Source organism: Prionailurus bengalensis, chromosome A1 (assembly GCF_016509475.1).
Source record: "Prionailurus bengalensis isolate Pbe53 chromosome A1, Fcat_Pben_1.1_paternal_pri, whole genome shotgun sequence".
In the NCBI taxonomy this organism is placed as follows: domain Eukaryota; kingdom Metazoa; phylum Chordata; class Mammalia; order Carnivora; family Felidae; genus Prionailurus; species Prionailurus bengalensis.
This window is the reverse complement of record NC_057343.1, coordinates 78684516-78697685: the sequence shown is the minus strand read 5'-3', so window position 1 is coordinate 78697685 and position 13170 is coordinate 78684516.

Genomic DNA, 13170 nt, shown 5'->3' with positions numbered 1-13170 from the left:
TTGCCGTCTTTGAGTACTCAATGACGAGAGATGTCATTGTTCTGAGTCTCTTTGGGGTTAAGTAATTTTAATTTTTTTTCAACATTTATTTATTTTTGGGACAGAGAGAGACAGAGCATGAACGGGGGAGGGGCAGAGAGAGAGGGAGACACAGAATCGGAAACAGGCTCCAGGCTCTGAGCCATCAGCCCAGAGCCTGACGCGGGGCTCGAACTCACGGACCACGAGATCGTGACCTGGCTGAAGTCAGACGCTTAACCGACTGCGCCACCCAGGCGCCCCATCTTTGGGGTTAAGTAATTTTAAATCATGGAGCTTTCTTTTCTTTTTTTGTTAATTTTTTTAAAAAAAATTTATTTAATTTTGAAGGAGAGAGAGACAGAGCGTGAGAGGGGGAGGAGCAGTCAGAGAGGGAGACACAGAATCCGAAGCAGGCTCCAGGCTCCGAGCTGTCAGCACAGAGCCTGACGCGGGGCTCGAACTCAAGAACTGTGAAATCATGACCTGAGCCAAAGTCAGACGCTCAACCGACTGAGCCGCCCAGGTGCCCCTGGAGCTTTATTTTCTAAGCTTTACTTATGACATTCTGCCATATTATTTTCTAGGCTTCCATATGGTTTTGTCTCTCACTTTGAGAGACAGAGCTTAGCCACAGTATAGAACAAAAATGTCGTTCCCATTACAGGACCCTAAACCCCGTGAAACAAAAATCTGAGAACGAATGCAAAATAATGGAAAGCCTTTAAAAGTACATTTTATATTTTCTTCAGAAATCTGAAGGGATTCTTAATGTTTTATCTCAGTGTCTCCTATTTGTTTGACCCTTTTCCTCATTTTATGCTGAAGTATTTCTAAATAACAAGAGGAAAACGGTTTTATGGTATCAATAATTTAAATTCCTTTTAATTTAAAAACTGCAACCTTTTAAATGTCACATTTGTCTCAAATTCTACTTTTCATTACAATATTCCCTGAAGCGTGGATCTTATAACTAAGAGAGCCTTTGTAGTCATTATCATAAATATGAGGGTGCTCGGAATCACAACGGTGTGGGCTTTTCACAGCCTACGCAGCGTCACAGAGCATTTTAAGATGGCATTTAGTTAGCCATAGAGCCACCCAGTGAGAGCAATCGTTCACATGGATATTGGTGGAATGCACGCTTTGAGTAATGTATTTTACTTGCTTTATTCGGTGTTAACGTGAAATTGTATGAAACATCACGGCTTGGATCATCAGTTCATACGATGGGAACAATGCCTGACAGCCCCAGCAGGTGGCAGCAGATAATATCGCAAAAGGGGAGGGGAGCGTCTAAAACATCCAGGCCCCCACAGGCTCTTCTCTTTGCTGTGACTGAGTCCTCCCACCCACACCCCCACCCCCCCCAACCATCCTCAAACGTGCAAGTACCATGCGTGTACAGGCGGATGAGGAAATAGCTTCTCAGGATGTAGATAGCTATCATATTAAGGCAATAATAATAAAAGTAGCTAAAATTTATTGAGGGATAAGTCGTTCTCGCTGTCGCGAGCACTTACCATGTATCACTTACCTAATACTCACAACACCCTTTCTGTTGGTGTGGTTATCATGCCCATTTTTACAGACAACAAAACGAGGCCAGGGGCTCCGCCCAAGCCACTGAGTGGAGGAGGTAGGATTTTAGACCAGGTCGTCTGGCTCCAAAGACCAGTCTTTTAACTGCACTCTTATGCTGCTTAACGGTGGGATATGTAATGATTGATTAAAATTAAACGTGTTAGGAAAAATACAATGAGTCTTCAGGAAAGAAACCCGATAATTGAAGATACTCATTTGATGATGGAGAAATTATGCTGTCATTAGGGAGTCATCCAGTAAGAAATAAAGAAACTAATGAGTAAGACTTAAGTCATTCGAGCAGGGGAGAATGTGGGATTTCAAAAAACCCTGGAGTTCTGTGGCGTGAACCCTGAAGGGGGGTGGAGAAAGGTGGTTTGGAAGGGCAGGACAAACAGGGGAAACTGGTGAGAGCACACAGAACCTCGCAGGACCACTGGGGGGCACAGAGAGGCCTCGGATCTGGAGCGTGATTGAGGGAATCCATGGCTGCGTGTCCGTGTGCTCTACCCGCCCTAATTCCATGACGACTTCTACATTCCAGTGCGATCTGTGCTGTCATGAGATTCCGTAACCCCACCGTGGAGGAACAGGACAGAGCTTAGGGGACATCCGCACCCACACCTTCTTTGTGTGGACATTGGGAAGATCAAGCAGATTCACAGATGACCTTTGACTTAACTCTTTACTGACATACCTACTAATGTCTTCTCTGCCTAAAACCTCACTCTCACCCCGGGACACTTATTCTCTGAATACATCCCTCACGTCGGTCCTTCTGTGTCTTTGTTGATCTTGCTTTCCAGAACGTAGGAAAGATCCTAGGAAGAACATAGGAAAGGATCCCTCCCTCCCGGGGCCCCTTTCAATAAGGGTTATTGGACGAATGTCAGGACTGACCAAGGAGAGGCAGAATGACGGGCAGGAGAGACACGGGCCGAAGGCTGTCGGAGAGGCTGGCATGTAGAACCCACCGTGTCTTCAGAGCAATGCGACGCAAGTCTTGTCTCGGCACTGTGAGCTCTCTGGTGTAAGAGTCCTTTCCCGGCCACACCGTAAGTCCCTTCGAGAGGTGAGGCCACGCTTTCTTTAACCTCGAGTCCCTCCCAGCCTTCTCTGTGAACACCTCACGCCGCCTGGTGGCCGGCGGGAGCTCGGTGGCTGGTGGTCGAGGGGGTGTGCAAAGTGGCACCTCGGCCGCGTCGGCTGGACACGGGCACCACTTACTCGGGTCTCATGGCAGCCGTGGGCCAACAGGGAGGTGGCCAAGCTGAAATCGGGCACAGAGAGCCTTTCTCTAATTTGGAGGTGAGAACGAACTGTTACAAAACGTGGCCGTGAAGAGCATAGCCAGGTGGTCAGAGCCACAGTTCACAGGGTGAAGAATGCGCTCAGGCAGGATCTGCAAGCCCCCGTCCAAACCAGGAGCTCCGCTCGCTCTTTCGCTCATCGACTGCACAGAAAATTACAGCCCCCCTTGCAGGAGGGTGGGGTGGGCCGTATGCAGGACAGCCTCTGTCCCGGGCTGGAGCAGGGGGTCAGGGTGGCATTGAGCCTCTGGGAGGAAGGCTGGGAGGCTCTGAACAGCCTCAGGAGGACTCAGCTGTTAGCTAGGACCGACTCCCAACACCAGCACGCAGGGGAGCCAGGAGCTCCACACGCCAGTTTGCGGGCACCCCAAAGTTCAGTCCATGACTGTTACCCCGGGGGGGGCCACAGTATGTAGGACCTTTGGGAGCCCCTGTTTTAAAAGCATTACTGACTTGGGGTGCCTGGGTGGCTCAGTTAGTGAAGCAGCTGACTTCGACTCAGGTCATGATCTCACAGTTCATGAGTTCGAGCCCCGCGACAGGGTCTGTGCTGACAGCTCGGAGCCGGGAGTCTGCCTCGGATTCTGTGTCTCCCTCTCTCTCTGCCCCTCCCCTGCTCATGCTCTGTCTCTCTCTGTCTCAAAAATAAATACAAACATTAAAAAAATTTTAAAAATAGGGCGCCTGGGTGGCTCAGTTAGTTGGGCGTCCAACTTTGGCTCAGGTCATGATCTTACGGCTCGTGGGTTTGAGCCCCACATCGGGATTTGTGCTGACAGCTCAGAGCCTGGAGCCTGCTTCGGATTCTGTGTCTCCCTCTCTCTCTGCCCCTCCCCCATTCGCGCTCTGTCTCCCCCTGCCTTTCAAAAATGAATAAATGCTATATATATATATATATATAAGCGTTACTGACTTTAGAAGTCAGGTTTAGACTACTTGTGGATATTTCTTACTCTACCCTCTTAAATAATCTCTCTCTCTCTCTCTCTCTCTTTTCCTACTTCTGATGGTCTTTGAGGGCAGATACTGTTTTTCTAGCCGCACTCGAATATTCTGGGATGAATTTATATGTCCTTTAAAACTGAGTAAAAATGCAATTGTGCGTAGAAGTAGAATACACTAAGCAAATGAAGGACGAGCCACTACGGATGTCGCCTGAGAGAGCCCATTGATGATGTGTGAGTACAGGAACGACCAGACAGTATACGTCTTAGACAATGTCTTGTTTTCACTTAAAAAATATTTGGTTCGGACAACACCCGAGCCTACTGGTATACGTAAAACAACATGAAGAGTAGGATAATAAAAACTTACCTGGGTCCTCTGAAGTATTTTTCAAAAACCTGAATGCAATCAAACCTCGATATCTAACTTCCAATTTCTGTTCTAGACGGGGACGAGAGGAACAAGTAAAATGACAAGAATGCAGTCAGCCAAATTGAGGATGTGGGGACTCTACATGAAAAAAAAAAACACTTCTCAAATTATAAATGAAAATGACAAAACAGAGGGGAGATTGTTAGCGCTTAAAAAGAACATTAAGAAAAGACAACGTTTGGGCCTCACTTGCGTCTAAATTCATTCAACGATTTTTTTTTTTAGACATTTGAGAAGATGTGATGTGACCATAGACTTGATATTAGATTATGTTGAGTAATTATTTTTATAATAGAATATAATAGATATAATAGATGACAGACTTGCGTTAAATGAAGACAACATCGTACATGCTGATAGTACATATCGAAGTATTTACAGACAAAATGATGCAGTAACTTGGATTTCCCTTAAATACGCCCTCAGATGCTTGTGTTTTCAGCTATGACGGACCAGATTCCAGCAAAGCACACCTTCCGTCTCCTCCAAAGTTAGAAAGCAACATGTAAAATAACCCGTGTCACCCCCCCCCAACCCTTCCAAAAAAAAAATCTGTTCAGAGACCTCAGAAAGCAGCCCAAATGTGAGGTCCAAGATCACTGAGAGAAGAGAAAAATCAGTGCGCGGAGCCTCACATTCTATGCTGCGACCCAGAAGGCATTTGCTTGTAGTTCAAATAAGCTGGACAAGGGGCGGAGACAGCAAGGAGAAATCTGAGCAGACAGCAGTGACTCTCTTACAGCACAAGGACGCTGAAACTGAAATCCAGCGTACCAAACCAGCTAGGATCTGGGGGGCCAGTTCCCCAAGCTGCGGTGTAAGAGGGCTGCTGTGTAAGTTTCACCAGCCTGGAGGAATGAACTTGAGTTTGGGCTTCCCCGGGAAGAGGTACCCTCTTAGACAGCCCAGACCCTCAGGTGTGATGCTGGAAAGGCTACATTGTAAGAAAAGTGTAAACCCAAAATTGACCATGTCTTTCAAAGTCTGAAATCCAAAACTCACTCTTGTAGCCACAGACTGGAGAGAAAACAAAATCATACCTTCCACATCAGATGAGGGGGCTCTGTCTCTGCTCCAACTGTTGTCAAAAGCCAACTGGTCACAAAGACACTCTACAATTATTTATATTAATATCCAACATTTAATCAATAATCACCAGGTATGTCAGAAAGCAGAGAAAAGAAAAAACAAACCATAGAAGCAGGTGATCCAGATGCCGGACTTCTTAGACACAATCCTTACAATAACTGATTGTTAGGTTCAAGAAAACGGATGACAATCTGGATGGTTTCTCCTGAGAATTTGAGTGTCGTAAAAAGAATTCAAAGCTCTTCAAAAAGACAGTAACTGAAGTACATGGTTTTAGTTGCAGATTATATTCAAGTGCAAGGAAGATCTGTCCATTGAAATACCCAGAGAGAAATGATATAAAATACAGAAGGGTACATAAGAGACATAAGAAAGAAAGAGGTCTCATGTGAAATTGAAGTCAGAAAGGGGAGAACAGGGAATAGGGCAGAAATGATAGAATTTAGAAACTAATTGGGTAGTATCTTTGAAGTGCAGAAAGAAAATAATGGCTATTAAGAATTCTATACTCAGTGAGGGGTGCCCAGGCGGCTCAGTTGGTCGAGCGTCCAACTTTGGCTCAGGTCATGATCTTGCAGTTTGTGGTTTCGAGCCCTACGTCAGGCTTTGTGCTGACAGCTCAGAGCCTGGAGCCTGCTTCAGATTCTGTGTCTCCCTCTCTCTCTCTGCCCCTCCCCTGCTCATTCTCTCTCTCTCTCTCAAATAAATAATAAAAAATTAAAAAAAAAAAAGAATTCCATAGTCAGTGAAATCGTCTTTCAAAAATAAAGGCAGAATGAAGGCATTTCCAGAAAAATTAATACCGAGGTAATTTGTTGCCTATGGATCTATACTAAAGGAAATGCTGAGGTGGGTTCAGTTGTAAGGGCAATGATCACACATATGAGACAACTTTTCTGTACAGAAGACCATATGTTAAGGAAAACATGAAAAACAACAGATTGAGTAAATATCTGAGTAAATCTAAAGAACATTGATTGTACAAAATAATGGTAGTAAATGTCTATATAATTTAATATGTACATAAAATTAAAATGCAGACAACAATTACAAAATGTTAAGAAAAAGGGAATATGTGCAATGAAGACATTCTAAGGTCTAGGAATTGTTAAAAGTACTCATCTTTACCCTACTTTGATAAGCCAGGGAGGTAGGTTATAATTTCTAGAATGATCACTAACAAAGGGCAATAGAAGCTAGAACGGACAAAATGAAGGAAGAGGAATGTGATAAAAATATCTAATTAATCCCAGCGCCCCTCATTAAAGCAGAAGAACATAGAACAGGTGAGATACATATAAAACAAAGAGTACATTTAAGCCCAAATAAAATGTGAATTGAAGACTTTATATTGTGAATAGGGCAATATGCCCTAAACTGATATACAGATTCAATCTAATTCCTATCCAAATCCTTGCTGTCTTTTGGTTTTTTGTTGTTGTTGTTTTTTTTTTTTTGGTAGAAATGGACATGTTAATCCTAAAATTCTAATGAAAAAGTAAGAAATCCAGAAGAGTTAAAATAAATTACATTCTTTGTTTTTCAAAAATAGTTTAGAATATTTACGATACGTCTCACACCTTTCTTGTTAAATATATTCCTAAGACTTTGTGTGCAAGGAGAAGGAGGAAGCTCTGAGGCCTCTTTGTCTTCTTATAAAGGCCCTAATCCCATCTCGAGGACTTCACCCTCATGGTCTCACCCAAATCTAATTACCTTCCAAAGGCCCCAGATCCAAATTCCATTAAGCTGGGGATGAGGGCTTCAACATGTAGATTTTAAGGGTACACAAATATTCAGTCCATAACGGTGAATTTGCAAAATTGTAAGTAACACAGAATCGCTGCTGCATAAATTGCAGATGGAGAAGAAAGTGGATGGAGACTAAAAGCTGGGCAATATTATGTCTTGAAAGGTCTTACGAAGGAACTTAGATTTGATTATATAGGGTATGGGACGCTATGGAAGACTTTCCACAGGGGAGTTAGCGTGATCGGAGCAACATTTTTGGTTTATTTAGGTAGCAGTATCGGCATGGATGGATGATAGGGAATAGTGTTGGAGGCCTCTGGAAAGCGTGTAATTAGAGACTGAGCCAAAGCAGCGTTTGACAATGAGGATGCAGGGGACAGAACGGTGGTGACGTGGGCGAAGCAAAATCCACAGGACTTGGGGAAGACTAGACAGCGGAGAGAAAAGAAATGAGGGATGGACTGTTGACAGCAGCATCACAAACTCAACCTGGAAAGAGAAGAGTTAAGAGAAGAAAATTCCATCATACAGGTGGTTAAGCTGAGAGAGGAACACACATTTGGACACAAATATACATATACACACATATACATATATATACACACATACATACATATATACATATACAAATATGTGGATATGGACTTGGAAGACAGAACTTTAAAGGAGGACAGTAGATAGTATCGAATGCCAGAGAAAAGTTAGGTCACATAAGGACAAAACACTAACCATTCGATCTAGCAAATGAGGTGTAGCATTGTGAGGTCGACAAGGCCCTTGTCAAAGTCAGCATAACTTTAAAGCACGGTCTAACACATAGCTGTGGAAAAAGTTCAGTGTATTTATCTAGAAGTGGATTTATCCAGGGGACAATTTACTGAACAGTAAATTGACTGCTCTCTACTCAGAAAGAGTGATTTCCAGGTGACGTGGAAGAGGCTGGTCGTGTGAGCTTGGACCCACCAGTATGTGCCTCAAGTCAAGAGTTTTAAGTGGTTGGATATAGTTCAGTTTAACTTTTAGCTACTTAAGCTAAAAGTTCTTAGCTACCCTTATTGCAAAATGGATAAAACCAATATGCCTTCTAAAGGTCATGACTAATATCCATGTGAAGTTTCTAGAATAGTATCAATTTATTTTCGTCTAATCTACTTTGCTATCTACCTCTTAAAAAATACTAAAATTGCAGTTAATGTCACTATTTTCTCATTGAGCTTCCCTGGCACTTGTTATTAAAACTCCCAGTGAATATCTTTGTTTATTGTCAGAAAATACTTTTCAATTGCCAATTCCCTCGCTGGCTCATTAACCAACAGTGACCAGTGGGGCCTCTTAGTAATTTAATATCAAGGTGAAAACCAATTTGAGATGCCAGGGCACCCAACAGGAGCACAATTATTTCCTATGAGGATTTCATCATTCTCGAACTGGAACGAAGTCTCTACAAGGAGAATTGCCCTTTTTCTTGGGAAACCATGACTTCTTTTGCTGTTAATATTCTATGCACTTATATTCAGTTGGAGGGAAAAACTGTTTTGGCTGATCTGAAAGCACTTCTGTGAAAAACTGCAGGTGGTTTGCATAGAAAAAGAATGTTCATCCAGATTTATTCAGTTTCGAGAGGTTTTAGGGTGCATGAAACTGAGGCGCTAATAACTTTAGCTTAATTTATCTATGGTCTGCTTTTACTCTTCTTTGCCATTTATGCTCTTTAGGCGAGGTACGGTAGGCAAACTAAAAGGGAAAGGAGTTTTACACAATCCTCTCCTCAACGTCTTGGGTTGTTTGTCAGCAAAGTTAGTGATTATTTTCTATGAAGCTCATTACATAAGTGTAAGTGCATATGTGATGGTGTTTAATGTTAACAGTACCGTTCGGATTACAACGTCTGAATTTATCCATACGTGAACATGTTGCCTCATTATAATGTACCGAGCGTTATCCCAGGCTCAGGGGTCACGGTGTCTGGGCTTGACCCCGGGCGGGGCTGCTCCAGAGCTGAGTGAACCTGGACATGTTACCCAGCCTCTCGGTGCCTATGTCCTCGGTGTCCTTGTGCCTTCCCTGTGGCCACGGTACATTGCTTGGAACAGTTCCCTGAAAATTATAGGGGCCCCAAATGTTTAGTATTCTTTTTTTCTCTCTTCTTTTTCTTTCTTCCTCTTCATACTGATTTTACAACTATTATGTTTCAGCATCTGCTTTGTTAATGTTTGAAAGACACTTGGGAAAAGCATCACAGCCTTAGCCTATATGGAAATATCAATGAGATGTTTCCAATTTAGTTGGAGGAAACTATACTTTTGAAGGTTTAGAAGTAACTGCCTTTGGTGTGATCATCACTTGTTTTGCACAGGGTTGTTTATTTCCCGGAAGGAAAGAGTCTATGGTTTTAATTCCCTCATTATCTGTGCCGAGCAGTAATACTAGTATTTTGTTTCTGATTTTCTTACGCGGTTTTCTTTCTGACTGCCAACGTCCTTTCTGGATCGGACCTACTTGTTAAGATTCAAAAAAATAAGGGCCGCCTGGGTGGCGCAGTCGATTGAGCGACCGACCCTTGATTTCGGCTCAGGTCATGGTCTCGTGGTTTCGTGAGTCTGAGCCCCGAATCGGGCTCTGTGCTGACAGCACTGAGCCTGCCATGGAGTCTCTCCCTCTCTTCCCCGCTCTCTGCCCCTCCCCCACTCACACTCTCTGTGTCTCTCTCAGAATAAATAAATAAACTTCAAAAAAAAAAAAAAGGTTCAATAAAATAAGAGCTAAGAGTCTGTTTGGTGAGAGGAAAGGTTGTTTATTCTGCCTGATAGATACCAAGCCATTTCCTGAGGGTGCACTGAGCACCTAATACTGGATTAACCTGTAAGAACAAGCATTCGAATGAAACAGTTTCTTTCTTCAAGAGGTTTCTAGTTAAAGTGGCCAGCGGGTTGAAGCAAGCCCAGTTTACCACATGGTAAATCCTTTGACATAAGATACATAAAGGGCTGTGGGTAAGGTCAGGAAGTTGTTTTAGGTTGAGAGGACAAGAGCGCAGGCGGCCATGAACCCGCCGCAGGGTGCCTTTGGGGGCTGTCAAAGCAAAAAGAGACTTTATTCAAGGTCATCGCAATAGGAGAGAAAGGCCAGGGCTCTGCCTGAACTTCACTCCACGAAAACAAGGGGCATGGGGTGGTTAAGCCACAGATGAGGGGAGAACATAGCCACCTGTGTTTGCTATTGGGTGTCACCCAAATAAAAAGTAAACCTGTGTCCTTGTGACAGGAGGTGGTTTTGCCACTGGGAGCAAAGCACCCACCAAAGTTAGGCTCCTACCCTCCAATAAAAACTGGGAGATGTTTACACTTCAAAGGGATGACTCCTGGTCCTTGGGAAAGACAGTATTGGGTTCTCCAACTCGCACAATTCTCTAAAAAAGATTAGCATACACCACAAAGAAGCAGACAGAGAATTCACCAGTTTTCTAAAGTACTGTAAGCAGAGTGGGAAGAAGCCTGACTCAAGGTTTCTCTTCCTGAGAGAACATTCGGGCTGTTGAGGGCCGCTCTCCGTTCTGGGCACATGACAGGAAGGCGTGGCCAAGTGGCTCGAAGTGAGAAGGCCGCCCAAGGCCAGATCATGGATGATCGTGGAAGTCCTGGGGTGGAGTTCGGGCTTCATTCTGCAAGCACTGACACATTTTATGCATGGGAATGAAATGACGAAATTTACACATGAAGAAGGCATGAAAATTGGCATATGTGCAGGAAAGAAGAATGCAAGAGGGTAAGACTGGTCACAGGAAGAATAAGAATGTGGAAGAGTGCTTGAAACTCTGACGTGGGTGTTTATTGTTCCCACTTTCACGTGATAAATTCAAGACTCAAAGTATGCAAGGAACTTGCCCAAATGTCATGTATTTAGTAAATGGGGTAGTTTCACACCTGTCTGTCTCCCCACCGGCCCGTGAGCTCCCCACTTGCCAATGGGGCTGCAGAACCAGTGACCATCAAACAGAAAATGTGGGTTTGCTCTGGGAGATAGGAGGTCACTCGTGAGTGGCGATCATTCTGGATTTATGGCACTTGCATGATTATGAGTACTGCAAAGTAAATCAATACCAACGTCGGGTACATTGGGATGGATGTCACCTCTTCCAAGCAAATACTCATAGGATCTTGGATCTTGGCCATTGTAACCTTCTTTTGGTTTCCTAGATTGAATGAGATAATACACATAACACGGCTTCACAAATTGTGACATCCTAAGCAGTGAAGGATATTACTTTCACGTTAGAAGAATATAAATGGTTTATAAATCAGTTTCCATCTTAAGTGCATTGGGGTGTATTGTATTCAGAGGAGTCCCACTATGGATTATTTATAAAGTGAGGAATTACTTCCCTTAATATTATTGTGGATTTTCATATTTAGGGAGGGCTGCCGTGGATGAGTTGAAAACCCTCCCTGAAATCCAAAACGTTGCCTTGAGAAAATGCCTATTTAAATATGTATCAGGGGGCTCAGTGAGTGAAACGTCTAACTTCGGCTCAGGTCATGATCTCACGGTTCGTGGGTTCGAGCCCCGTGTCGGGCTCCGCACTGGTAGTGTGGAGCCTCCTTGGGATTCTGTCTCTCCCACTCTCTCTGTCTGTCCCCTGCTCATGTTCTCTCTCTCTCTCTCAAAATAAATGAATAAACTTAAAAAAAATAAATATGTATCACAATGTGCTGCATTGCAAGTGGTGGAAACCTCAAATCAAGTTGTTCTAAACAACACAGTTAATTAACGGGGCTTGTAACCAAAATCTGGAATCAGGAGAGCCTTTATGTAACAACTCAAGTTACATGCTCAGAGTCACATTTTGTCCTGACTGTGTTCTCTGCCTCACTCATCGCGGGTCTCACACTCTCCCTGCAGGCGCTACATGGCCTCCCTCCCAGCCACTCCACCTCGCGCAGCAAAATGGCTTGACCACCTCCAGCCCTCAATTCTCACATCACCTAGGTCTCAAGAAGAGAGAGCATCTCTCCTAGTATCTTCCGTGGGAAGAAGAGAAAGCTTCCCTTTCCCAGAAGACCTGAGTGAACACACCTTCATATCTCAGAGTTTCCCTTTGGCTACTGGACTTTCCCTGAACAAACCCTGTGACCAGGGAGTAAATAGGCTTCCTTGACTCCTATATGGCAGTTGGCCCCCTCACCCTCACCCCTGCAGCTGAGGTTGGTGCAGTCCTGCCCCAACGCAGTGGTCCCCAAATGCTAGGTAACTATGATAGGAGGCAAAGGCAGATCGCATTCCCTGCGGATCTTTGTGTTTGAACTGAAATTCAGGCAATTTCATCAAATGGAACAATTTTCTTTGAGATTGCCTTTTTAATTACTTTGAAGATCATTAGATCCTCCCCCAACAGATTTATTAAAGATTCAGTTCTATTTCCTTCAAATTATTCTATGCTTTAATGAATAGCTTAGTGTTTTGTTTAGTTGACTCTAGAATTTGTCTGCAGTTTGTTTTGACGTAATGACAAGTGCAGATCCAAGAAGACCTTTCTTCTTTTTCTTTCTTGCTTTCTATTTTATTTATTTAGTTATTTTTGGTCCAAACCGTTCTATGTTCTTATTACCCTTTATTGAAAAGCTCTTCCCCGCGTGTTGTGTTGTCTCCCTTAATGTATATCTTCGTAGGTATCTGTTTCATTTTATTTACGTATTGACCATTCTCTTGCCATAACTCAAATTTTGTTTATTTTAAGCGTTACCCGATGCTTTTTAGCTTGCTTTTCTTTTAACTAGAAATGCAAGATGTTCACATGGTGATTGCTTCCAATCAAGGGTTTATAAAATAAAAACCCTTTTCTATACCCTCGTGTCATTCCACAGAGATAACAATTTATTACATTTCCTTCTGGCAACATTCAATGCCATCTATTCATACATATATATGTACAAATCCGCAAAGAAGACTTCGCACTGCGCACTGTTCTAACCTGCGGTCTTTGCGTTAACAACGTCTGGAAACTAGTTCCCTATTAGCAAGTAAAAATCAACTATATTCTTTT